The following is a 12,362-nucleotide window of genomic DNA, read 5'->3' on the forward strand; positions in this document are numbered from 1 at the left end:
TAGTGTGTTATCCTGCTGAAAGCAGTCATCAGAAGATGGGTACACTGTGGTCATAAAGGGATGGACATGGTCAGCAGTAATACTCAGGTAGACTGTGGCATTTAAAAGATTCTCACTTGGTACTAAGGGATCCAAAGTGTGCCAAGAAAATATCCCCCACACCATTACACCGCCACCATCAACCTGAACTGTTGCTTTTGTGCCATTTACACCAAATTATGACCAACCACCAAAATACTGCAGCAGAAAACGAGACTTATCAGACCAGGTTACGTTTTTCCAGCCTTCTGTTGTCCAATTTTGGTGAGCCTGTGCAAACTGCAGCCTCACCTTCCTGTTCTTAGCTTACAGGAGTGGCATCCAGTGTTATCCTCTGCTGCTGAAGCCCATCAGCTTCAAGGTTCAATGTGTTCAGAGATGCTCTTCTGCTCCGTACAAACAGGAGAACAGATGTACCTGAAAGAATTTGGCTGCTGAGTGTATTTCAGTCTAAATGATAGATGGTTTGTCCTGTGTTGAATCTTTTGAAAGGACAACACAGCATTGTATCTCACAACACAACACACAGGCACTCAAATGTTGGCTAGAAGGTCTTACTCAGAATAGCTTGTTTTCCTTTAATGTGCATTTTCCTTGTACATGGAGACATGCAAAAACCTCTGCCAGATAATGAGCGCTTTTATGGGTTGTAAAGCAGTTTGTTGGGGACAGAATCCTGTAGAATGCAGCATTTAGGGAAGTTATGATACGGGTGCTGTTCAGACATGGCTGTGTACCAGGTGCATTTACTTATGCAGGGATTGTAATTGCAATGGGTTTTGGAGACAGAGTAGAGAATACAGCAATCTAAGCAGGTGAATTGGCAGCTTTGCCATGGCTGTGCTGAGCAGACTGCTAAATAAGGTATTCCGTTGTCCAGAGAAAGAGCTGGGACCGTAGCAAGGGGAGAGCGAGTGGGAGAGAGACAGGACAAGAGATAAAGAGGAGGACCAAGCGGGGCAGAAAGAGAGAGAGAGAGAGAATGAGCAAGAAAGATAGACGCAAAGGTGGGAAACGAGGGAGACCGAGGAAAGATAGACAGTGTGCACGGAGCACTGAGGACAATGGAGGGTAAGAGAGGGAGAGAGTATGAGATGAGCACCTTAGAAAATCATGAAGCCAGTCTATTCCCCAGAGAGGCAGCGAGACTGGCTGTGGCTGACTGATCCAGTGCTGTGCTGCACTGTGTGAAAGGGGCCAATAACAGGCTGAGTAATGGGATTGTGCCACTGCAGATTGTGTGTGAACAGGTTGGGTCCTTGGGTGTTCCCACACGTCAGGTTAGCACTGGCCTGAATAACACCGGAGTGAAGAGCCAAGCCCGCCTGTTGTGCTCAGTGTCTATAGGCTTACCAGTCTAGTTTTAAAGGATAAGGATGGGGATCTTCTACATATTACTCATTGTCCCATGTAAAGGCCAGAAGCCACAACCAACCAATCCAAGCAACACTGTCTGTGTTGTAATATCCTGATATTGCTTATTCAGCATTGCTATTGACTTTCATTGTAAAAAAGGCTTAAATCCCATCACTGACACACAGTGCTCCTTTAGTGCACTTCACGCTGAAAACAAATCTGCTATTTACTTCTATTGCTGCATGCATGCTGCAGTATCCAGAACTGACTTTGTTCCTGTAATGACGTATGACTAACAGCTGACGTCTGCTTTGCTGTCATAGCACTGAAAGGCAGTTTTTTTCTTAACAAAGTCAGCAAAACAGCCTATATCTAAGCTCTCCCTCTACAGCAAATCCAAAATGCTTCTGCACAGATAATTATCCCACTTGCATTTATCAGTATCACTGCTATTTTATCATTTACCATTTACACTCACTCACCAGTTTATTCGATAAAGGCCTTTCAAAATTAAGGTCACAATGTGCGATTTCAGGAAGGTTGACTCAGCTGGATTGCTGTTTTGAAGGGAGCAGCATGTTGTTTCTAATGTTATCCATCCCACTTAAATAATTCAGAGTAGACCCTGAATCATTTGACACGATATCTGCAACACAGTTAAATGGCTCTGCGAAGTGCAGCTTTTGAGATGATCATAAATTTTATTAAAAAAAAACACTAAAAACTGTCTAAATAAAAAGTGGACATTAAAAATGTCCTGTTATTAGCTTTTACTTAAAGCTGCTTCCGTTCTAAATACACAGCTGGGGCTGTGGTATTAGAATGTTTGCTTTAGGTTGGTGTAAATAAGAAGCTGCTGGCTGACTTTATAACCATTTAATGTATGACCTAGTTTTTCCCCACTGATATGTGCTGTGTCCATTAATGCTTTTTTGGTACATGTGTGCTTTATGCATGTGCCTGAAGAATCCTCTGTGGTTAAGCTGTCATAAACGTCTCTAATCTTGCCTTTGTTTATGTTCACAATCAGAGGAAATCTCTGTAGCATAGCTCCCAAACCCTCAGTCACCTAAATTATGCCTTTTTTCATTTGATTTACCATGTAGCCTGCCGTGGGAGACTTTATAATATTTGGTCATTACCAGTGTTAGCCAACATTTTCAGGTTTAGGACTCTTTTTTTTTTCTTTCTTTTTTTTTTATACACAACAAAATAGTCTCCTCACTTCTCAAGCAGCTTGATGTCATAATTATCCATTGTGCATTGCTCACTGCATAGTAGCATAATCTGCCAGGGACAAGTCAACCTGCACCACAGATAAGGCACTTTGTGTAACACATTTTGAATTTAAACAATAATTATTTTTTCCCCCCAAATGTAAGAATTAATTAAATGCTCAGCGCTGTAGGAAGATATTAAAATCTCAAGCTGCGTTTGTCTCTCTGTATGTCAGCCTGTCTTAAAGGATACAGCCATCATCTGAAGCGAGTCATTGGGGTCCATACTGATGTGTGGTTTGGTTACTGTAGTTCACACAATGTCAGTTAGGATTAGAGCCTCCACTGCTCAACACCCCCCCCCCCCCACCCACACCCCCAATCTGCGCTTTGAAGCCCTCTTGCTCCACGTCCTGCTGGTGCTTTAGCTCGCATTTAGCACGTCCCATTGCATTAGTCTCACTCTGTCCTTTACCTTGTGGCTCAGCTCAAGATGCTGCTGCCCAGCCATTTTCATTTCCCCGTTGCTTCTTTGATATTTGTCCATCACGTCAGCCGCTCGCTCTTGTATGAGGGCTTGTGCTCACGAATGGATGAGTATGTGTCATAGTGTGTGTGTGTGTGTGTGTGTGTGTGTGTGGGGGGGGGTAATTATAGTTGATGTAATTTAGCTAGGCACACAGCTGCGATCAGTCAGTTGATTCACTAGATCGAGGTGTTGCGAACGCTTGACTTAAAGCACACAAGCGTACAAACAGGGTGACAAGATGAATATGCTGCCAAATGTATAGCCGAGTACCATTTCCACACCAGGTGATGAGTCAGAGGGTTTTTCATTTATTTGTTTATTTTTCAACAGTAATGATTTCAGATTATTCAAATGAACTTCCCACTGGCTGCACTTGTTAAGAGGAGAATATAATTCTTTGGTGAGTCGTGATAAGCGCGCGCATTTTGTTTTCATACTTGCGTAACGAGCTTCCTGTGAGGAAACGGTCTGTGGGTCTTTCTGTTGGTAGCTGCAGAGAGTGCGCCACAACTCCTTCAAAAACAACTCAGTGTTTCGAACAAATTTCAGGCCTCTGACGTCTCATTACTTTGGATTAACTAGTCACAAGTGTCACCTCTGACAGCACTGTGGGGGCTACAGATGATGGCCTGAGGGTTTATTCTTGCCCTGTGGCACTGTTCTGTCTTAGCCTGGCAAGGTACTGAGGGATGGAGGCAAGCATACCAGACAATTTAACTGGCTGCCAGAGCCTCAAACCAGATTTTATCTTGACCTTGAGCATCTTGTTTGGAGTAAATGTGTTTTTATTCTTGAGGTTTTTTTTTTTCTGCTGGCATTTAATCGCAGAGTCATTAGAACAGTTAAAAGGTGGCTTTTTCAGTGCTTAGTATTTCATTCTGCAACAGTGCAGTTTGTCCCTGAAAAAGTGGTGCTGTGTCAAATTGGATTCTGCTAAATACAAAGCAGTACCACTTAATACTCCATGTGAGTTTTTGTAAAAACCCATGAAATTGAAACTTCTCTTAAAAAGTTATGGAAAACGCTACATCTTTAGAGTTGATCCTGTGACCGTATCTGTGTGAGTAACCAGAACGGTCACATTTTGGAAAAACTACATTTTTTTAAAACTCCTTTCTCTTAATATCTGAAAAAAAAAAAAAAAAAAACAACATGCATTGTGCTTTACTTATATTCAAATTAGTTACATTTTGTATTAATATTTTTATATGAGCAATAGGCCAAATGTCTGTGTTTAATATATTCAGGGTTGCATATCGATAAACCAACAGAGAATTATTAGAAGATGGTAAGATTAAAAATTTAAAAAAAAAAGAGCAAAGGGGAAGGGAAATATTTCACTTTGCCAGATGGCCAGAAACAAGACTTGAAATAGTCATCTGCTGAAAAGTCTGGGGTCAACAAAACAAAACAAACAAAATTTAATACTTTTACTATTCACATTTTGTGCTTTACACTTACGCAAAATAACCATCCATCTGCTCCAGTAGCCTTGCAGACCTTTGACAACTAGACTATGGATTTGCTGAGGTAATCTTGAGCAGTTTCACTTCATGCTTTATGCAGCACCTACAAGTTTGATTGATTTGATGAGCGCTTTTTAGGTATCAAGCACTGAAGCTGTTCCCACAACAGATCAATATTGTTAAGATCCAGTGACTGAGCTATCTCGGTTCATTACAGACAGAATACTGTTTCTTCTGTACATATTTCTTGCATAGTTTGAAGCTGTGCTTTGGGTTATTGCAGAAGGAATCCTGGCTCCAAACCACATGATGTCCTCAGGGTCTACCATGGCATAACAAAATACAATCATAGCCTTCCTTTTATCCTGTGCAAATCTCTCACATTTTCCAAAATGCCTGATGTTACAAGCATTTCTCTGGATTCTAATCATTTCAGCCACATCTAAGAAACATTATTTTTTAACAACAAAAAAAAAAAAAAAAGAAGAAGAAGAAGAATGATTCATGATCACATTGTCACAATGTTTCTGACTGATTTTTTTTTTTTTTAAATGTACATTTTTTTTTCAAAAACACTAAAAATACATTTCTAAGTTGCTTGAAAATTTTGAGTTGGAGTGTAAATACCAAACATCTACAGTGTGTCTGCTAGATGTGTTTGCTTACACATTTGGTAAAGGTGATAATGCATCAGTGTTGTTTATTGTTGCTTTTCTGGACAAAATGTTTAAGTCTTGCAGGTTTACGGGGGCTCTTCTTTAATTTTACACATCAAATATCAAATTACCTGATATATAAGTACCTGATAGCCATACATACTCACCAGACACTTCATTAGGTACATCTTGCTAGTATTGGGTTGGGCCCCCTTTTGTGTCTAGAAATGCCCTAGTTCTTTGTGGCACAGATTCAACAAGGTGCTACAAACATTCCTCAGAGATATTGATATAACATCACACAGTTGCTGCACATTTGTCACCTGCGCATCCATGATATGACTTTCCCATCCCATCCCATCTCAAAGGTGATGTGATGGGATGGGAGATTCATATCATCACATTTTAAAGGTGCTCTATTGGATTGAGATCTGATGACCGTGTAGGCCATTGGTGCGTTATCCTGCTGGAAGCAGCCATCAGAAGATGGGTACAGCTGTGGTCATAAAGGGTGGTCAGCAAAGCTGTTGCATTCTCTATAATCTAGGTAAAGATATCCCATGAAGTTGATTCTGTCCATTTGGATGTCGTGTTTTCAGCGGGAGAAACATTTCATCACTGATCCAAGTGACTTCTTCCGTCTCAGCTGACTGCAGGTTTCCCAAACTGAAACTAACACCACTGCCTGACAATGAGCCCCGAGCACAGTTTCATGCAAATTGCCATGACCATTGATCTGCAACCATGAGTACTAGTCACAGAAACATTTCTCCCACTGGAAACCCTGTGTTTAGATGAACAAAGTCAATTTTATGGGATGGACAACAAAAATATTAATGTAGGCTGTGGCATTTAAATGATGCTCAGTTGGTACTTAAAGGCCAGAAGTGGGGCAAAATACGTCCCCAACACCTTTACACCACCACCAGCAGCCTGAATTGTTCAAAAGAGACAGGATGGATCCATGCTTTCATGTTGTTTATGCCAAATTCGGATCCAAATGTTGCAGCAGAAACTGAAACTCATGACACCAGACGTTCCAGTCTTCTTTTGTTCAGTTTTGGTGAGCTTCAGTTTGCAGCCTCAGTTTTCTGTAGTTATCTGGCAGGAGCTGCATCTGGTGTGGTCATCTGCTGCTGTAGCCCATCTGCTTCAACTTTCAACATATTGTACTTTCAGAGATGCTCTTCTGCATACCATGATTGTAACCAGTGGTTATTTGAGTTACTGTTGCCTTTCTATCAGCTCAAAGCAGCCTGGCAATTCTCCTCTGACCTCTGGCATCAACAATTCATTTTCACCCAGAGAGCTGCCGCTCACTATTTTCTCTTTTTCAGATCATTCTCTGTAAACTCTAAAGATGGCTGTGTGAGAAAATCCTTGCAGATCATCAGTTTCTGAAGTACCCAGAACAGCCTGTTCAGCACCAACAACCATGCCACGTTCAAAGTCACTTAAATCAAATTTCTTCCCCATTCTGATGCTCAGTTTGAACTTCAGCAGGTTAAGTAGTGCATTGAGTTGCTGTCTTGGTTGATTAGATTTTTGCTTTAATGAGCAAATGAACAGGTGGGCCTCATAAAAATAAACTTTTTGACACCCCTTCCGTAATATCAGCTTGTGCTTGGAGGAATTTCTTTTCATTCTGTTTGACAAGTTTGGAAAAAAAAAAACAAACAAACAAAAACACACACACAGAGCTTAAACATTCACTTTCAATGAAATGATTCTAATAAACTTTATGGAAAATACTTATTTAAGATTATTAAATGAACATAATCAAGGCTGCTGCAGTAAAATGACATTTGTGGATATTCCAGGACATGACAGACACACAATATAGTGGACTGCTACTGTATGACAGGAAGAGTGACTCCAGTGACTGGAGTCAGTGGTAATTAAGGTGGGAGGTGAATGAATTTCATTGTGCCCAGAGAAAGATGTGACTAAGCCCTGTGTTCCCCTGTAATCCTTCTAGTGCGCTGCCCATTATGAGTCAGCCCCAATCTGCTGCACTGAAAGTCATCACTTTTTTCTCGCCGGAGCAGCAGGCCAGTTGAGCCAGGTGCCTGAGGCTTACTGACACCAGCCCTGTCTCTGGTGGCTGAAGTCGCTCCAGCACTGAGCTGAAATTTCCTTCTCTCAGGCTGAATAGTGCTAGAGGGAGCACCGCTTAGTTCCCCTTGTTTAAAGATAAGATAAGGCTAACGACTGTAATAGCTCCTCAGGGAAATAGATACTCAGGATAATAGAGATCCACTAAGCGTCAGTCCAGGTGTATAGGACAGAGATGAGGATTTGGCGTGGGCGACAAAAAGTTCTGCTTTGAATATTCAAGTCACAGTAATGACTGCAGTGTATCAGCGGAGTGAGGAAATATCACTCCTTTTTGATTTTTGTTCCTAGACATCATCCACCACTCTTAGTTAATTTGAGGTTTAAAAATGAAGGCCAGGAAAAAAAAAATTGAGGACAGATGATGAAACATATGCAATTCTGAGGGTGCGTGTGCAAGTGCATTTTTTGTGTGTGTGTGTGTGTGTTTTTCTTTGTCAGTCCAAAACTTCTGTTTCTTGCTCTTTCTCTTCATGAATCTTTCATAGAGAACAAGGTTCATTCTGCAAAGTCAAATCCTTTCTAACAGTTTTGTGCAGTGACTCTCAGAAACAAAAGTAAAAACCCCGGGATGTGAGCTTAACATACAAAATGCCAGAGGGTTCAGAGGTAATTTGAAGCACTTGTTACAAGTCACTTTTGACTGACGAACACTTTTCCTCAACCCCTGCCATCGCTGCACTTTAAGGACATCACAGGACTCCTGCTGAGTCAGACAGGGATTCTATGGCCATGATTTTGACTGCTGATAACACTCAACTGGCTTCATAGAATCAAATGAAACCATCAGAAATAATTTCTCACACTGTTATGTTATTCTAAAGCACACCCACACCTAGAATAATAATTTTCAAGCTCATAAATCAAACGATGCAAAGAAGGAGAGCATGAAAAATAATCACTGTGGGACAGGGTGATTACAGCGATTTGAAGTTTCCTTTCAATTTAAAAATGCACAAATCACTAGTAATTCAAACTTAATTACAATAATTTCCATTGTGAGCACATCTGTAAACAGCAGCAGTCCATCATAGCAGTGAGCTCCCTCCGGCTCCGTGTTTAGTTTTACATTTTCTTTTTTAAATGTTAGCTGTGGGCAGGTGCGATTTTCCCTCCTGCCCACACCTTTTACTTTATCAAGTAAAAACCGGCTCGGCACCTTGAAGCCACCAGCTAATTTAAAGTTTCACGCTAAGATAATTTGTTCTTGGATTCTGCAACAAAAGATCTTTGTTGTATGGTGACATTGACCTTTAAAAGCCCAAATTACTAAGTAAAAGGTATTATTATAAATGGTAATATTTTCCATTGATTTAATATCAGAGCTGCAGTCTGACATGCTTCAGTAAGTTCACAAATCTCATTTATATCTTTTGGGCATATGCTCGCTCTGTCTGTCTGTCCGTATGCCTGTCCATCTGTCTGTCTGTCTCTGCTCCACATCCACCTGTCTTTCCATCATATATGGAGAGCTGTTGTGCCATTCCCTGAATTACTGTGTGATTATAGGATGAAGTAGTTTATGTTTAACAACTTCTTACCAGCTGAATTCAAGAAGACCTCCTTTAAACTGTAGTAGCTTCTGCTACTCTGATGTATGTAACACTGTAAATTAATTTTGTTCACTTTAAGCAGCCACTGGGAAGAAGAAGAAGCCCTTTCAGTGTTAGCAAAAAGTGGCATCATGGGACACGCTTTGTGTGCCATTCTTCATGAGTGGTTTAGTACATCTACCTATCCATCGTTATCTCATGAGAGCACTCTGTGCAATTTGTGTGTTCTCTTCTTTCCCATCTATGTTTCTGCATAAATTGGAACGCCTCTCTCAACAGAAGCTTGGCCACGTGAAATAAGCAGAGGTGTCTCTGCCTCTCTGCCCTGCTGGATGAACACCCAGAGAGGCCACATTAAACTCTTTCTTCTTTAAATATTTCATTCAATTTTTGCATATGATAAAAGGTTAGAATCTGTATCTAATGACACTTTGATGAAAGTGCTGAACGTGTCCCTGTGCGTGAATGACTCTGCATAAGTCAGTGTGTCTACGTGTTCTCACAACAACAAATCTAGGTTACGGTGTTCCCAATTTGGATATTCAGGCTGCTCCTTGTGAAGTGAATGTCAGCACTCTGTTTTATGCTGTCTCTCTGGCAAATGTTTCCATTTAATATCCTGACGTACAATGTCACTGTAAAATGTCCTCAGTCACTGCTGTGCCAGTGACAAACAAATACAATCGATGAATCACGAAAAATGGGGACGACTTTCTTGCCACCTCTTCCTGAAGCTCCTCCTGAAGAAGAGTGTTTACTCAGGTAATTGCTAAGAAAGTGGTGATTATCCCAATTTCTTATCCATTTCAATTGGCCTCTGGCACTGTGTAGCAGTGAACTGCCAGCAGTGGCAGAAAAAAGCACATGAACTTGTGGCTGAACACTATTTCAGGATAAGTAGGCAGAAACATAAAGGCCAGAACAAGAAAGGGTAGTGTATGACTTGTAATTGTGTTTCTGTCTCTCCCTCCTTTGAAATCAATAACTCTAACACCTTGCTTTTTTGCTGTTTTATTTTAGAAATGTCCACCTTTAGCTGTTTCAGTCCTTTGTGGCGAGGACAGATCCTTACACTGTAATCCTTAAGCATTACCAGAATAACCACCACACCTGTGAAATGGCAGGCTGGACACTGCATGCTCAATAAATCCTTTCACTTCCTCCTTGCAGTCTGGCACTGAATTATCATCTTTGACATGTGGTGTAATGATGATTTCCAGTGTGAAAATGCATACATGCCATCCTGAAACGGTACCGCTTTGCACTCAAAGATCATGTGAAGTCCCTTCAGCTGGTTATCAAAAAATCAATCTTTGTGCAATTTACCACACATCACTGACTTAAAGTCATTTGCACAAAAACCACTTATGACCTTTTTTTTTTTCCTTTTGGAAACCTCAATGTTTCTTCAAAAATTCTTCTCTCAGTCTGCACTTGCAGCACTGCAAAGTCCACATTTTCTGCCTTCCACTTCAGTCACTGCAGCTTTACAAGAGTGACTCAAAAAATTCTCTAGCAACAAAAAAAGGGAACAACTAATCAAGTAATCTCTGTAAGCATTTGTTTTAGTTCACCTTTTTATTGGCAGTATGGTCTGGATATTTTTACATTTTTCATCATTTAAATGCCTTTTATGTTATTTTTAACTTGTCTACTACTGCTACTTTGCAATGCTAATTTTCAGTTGTTATTTTTTTTTCTGGCTACCTCACCATTGTGTCTCTTTAAATGACACCGTGAGCTGCTTTGATATCATGTGGTGGCTTCTTTGTCCATATGCTAGAATGCATAGGGTCATGAAAGAAATAAACAGTTAATGCCATTGCTGAGCTGTGGCATTTTTGATGTGTTTCGTGACCTTTTCTCTCTCCTGACCTGCTGTATCAGCACCCTCTCTGATCTGGGACCTTCTGTCTTTAAATTAAACACTGGGGTTTCCTCTCCTGCTTAGCAAACACACACTTTGAGGATAGTGTGGGCTGGTGCTGTGACTAATTTGCATATTCATACGTTTCTGCATACTAAATGTGGTAAAGGTTTAGAGTTACATCCAAGCCAATTTAAGGCATGAAGGGATTATTTCCATGGAAAAAAAAACTTCTAAATATGTAATTCTGGTGAACCAAGAGTAGTTTTAGGGGTTTAATTAATGCTAGAGGAAAAACTTGAAATCTCAAAGTAAGGACTAAAATGTCTTTTTTTTTTTTTTTCTTTAAAGAAATAACAAGAAATGGCTCTTAAGAAAATAATGCTTTCGTATGATCTACAAAACATCAGTGTAATTATGAGCAAAATTCACCACAAATCTCTTCCTTCTTTTCATTTCAAAAATGAAGACTGAACAAGAAAAGGCATTTTGATTCTTTACCATTTGTTACAGAATCAGTCTGAACCCTGGGTGCACAGACATTTGTCCCATAAAATGCTGGATGAAAGGGTCTAAGTGGGAGCGGCTTGGACTTATTGCATATGCAACACCAGTAATGGTGAATTTACTTGGCCCGCAGGGGAGCGATGCTCCCTGTCTGTGTAATGCTTTGATCACCACAAGACACCATCAGCACTGGGCATGTTCCCTACCTTTAACTCACCCTATACCACAGGAATATTTTTGCATACTTTGCTTTAAAAGAGCTGTCATCTGTAACTGCATGGCTGTAGGTTAAAAATGTTTTAAGCAAATTTGGTTGCATGGAAATATTGACAGTTGCATGAAAGACTTCTCAGCTGGTGTTGTTGCAGCTTACTGTCACTGAAGCATTGTCATAATATAACAGAGCACGCAGGAGCTTAGCGGATAATAAAGACCTTTGGCAGACCTTTTGTTACTGTTCACAAAATGTCTTAAAACTAAGTACAACTCAGCTGTGATTTACATGCAAAAGGTTGCAGTACACATGCACTCAACCCCACTAACTTGACACTCATGAAAGGGCACAGACACTGGCAGAGGAAATAATTCTAAATAAGTCACATACTGTAAGTATGACAGCATTCATCTCAGTGGTATTTTATTCTCATGAATATGTGAATTTCACTACGTAAAATCTTCCTTTAAAAGAGCAGCCTAAAGCAATGTCAAGTGTAGTATGCTTTGTTTTACACATAGAGGTGTTAGGTTGGCACACATTGACCAAGCATTAGTTTAATTTTCCTCAGGCTTTTTTTTTTATATCGAATCTGGTCTTGTTAGTGTTTTGGTGAATTCTGCAAAGGTTCTGACACTTTGAGTGTAGTACACACTAGTTAAGGTTCAAAGTGTTCTGTCTGATCATTTCTTAATAAAATTTAAATTTATAATAATGGATTTCATAGCAGTGGGGAATAAATATCATTACATAGAAGTCTTTCTGAAAGGGCAGTGCCTAAGTTTAATAATATGATTCTTCTAATTATTATCCTCTTCAATGCCATGTGCCAACACAGTACAG

Source organism: Archocentrus centrarchus, chromosome 16, assembly GCF_007364275.1.
Source record: "Archocentrus centrarchus isolate MPI-CPG fArcCen1 chromosome 16, fArcCen1, whole genome shotgun sequence".
In the NCBI taxonomy this organism is placed as follows: domain Eukaryota; kingdom Metazoa; phylum Chordata; class Actinopteri; order Cichliformes; family Cichlidae; genus Archocentrus; species Archocentrus centrarchus.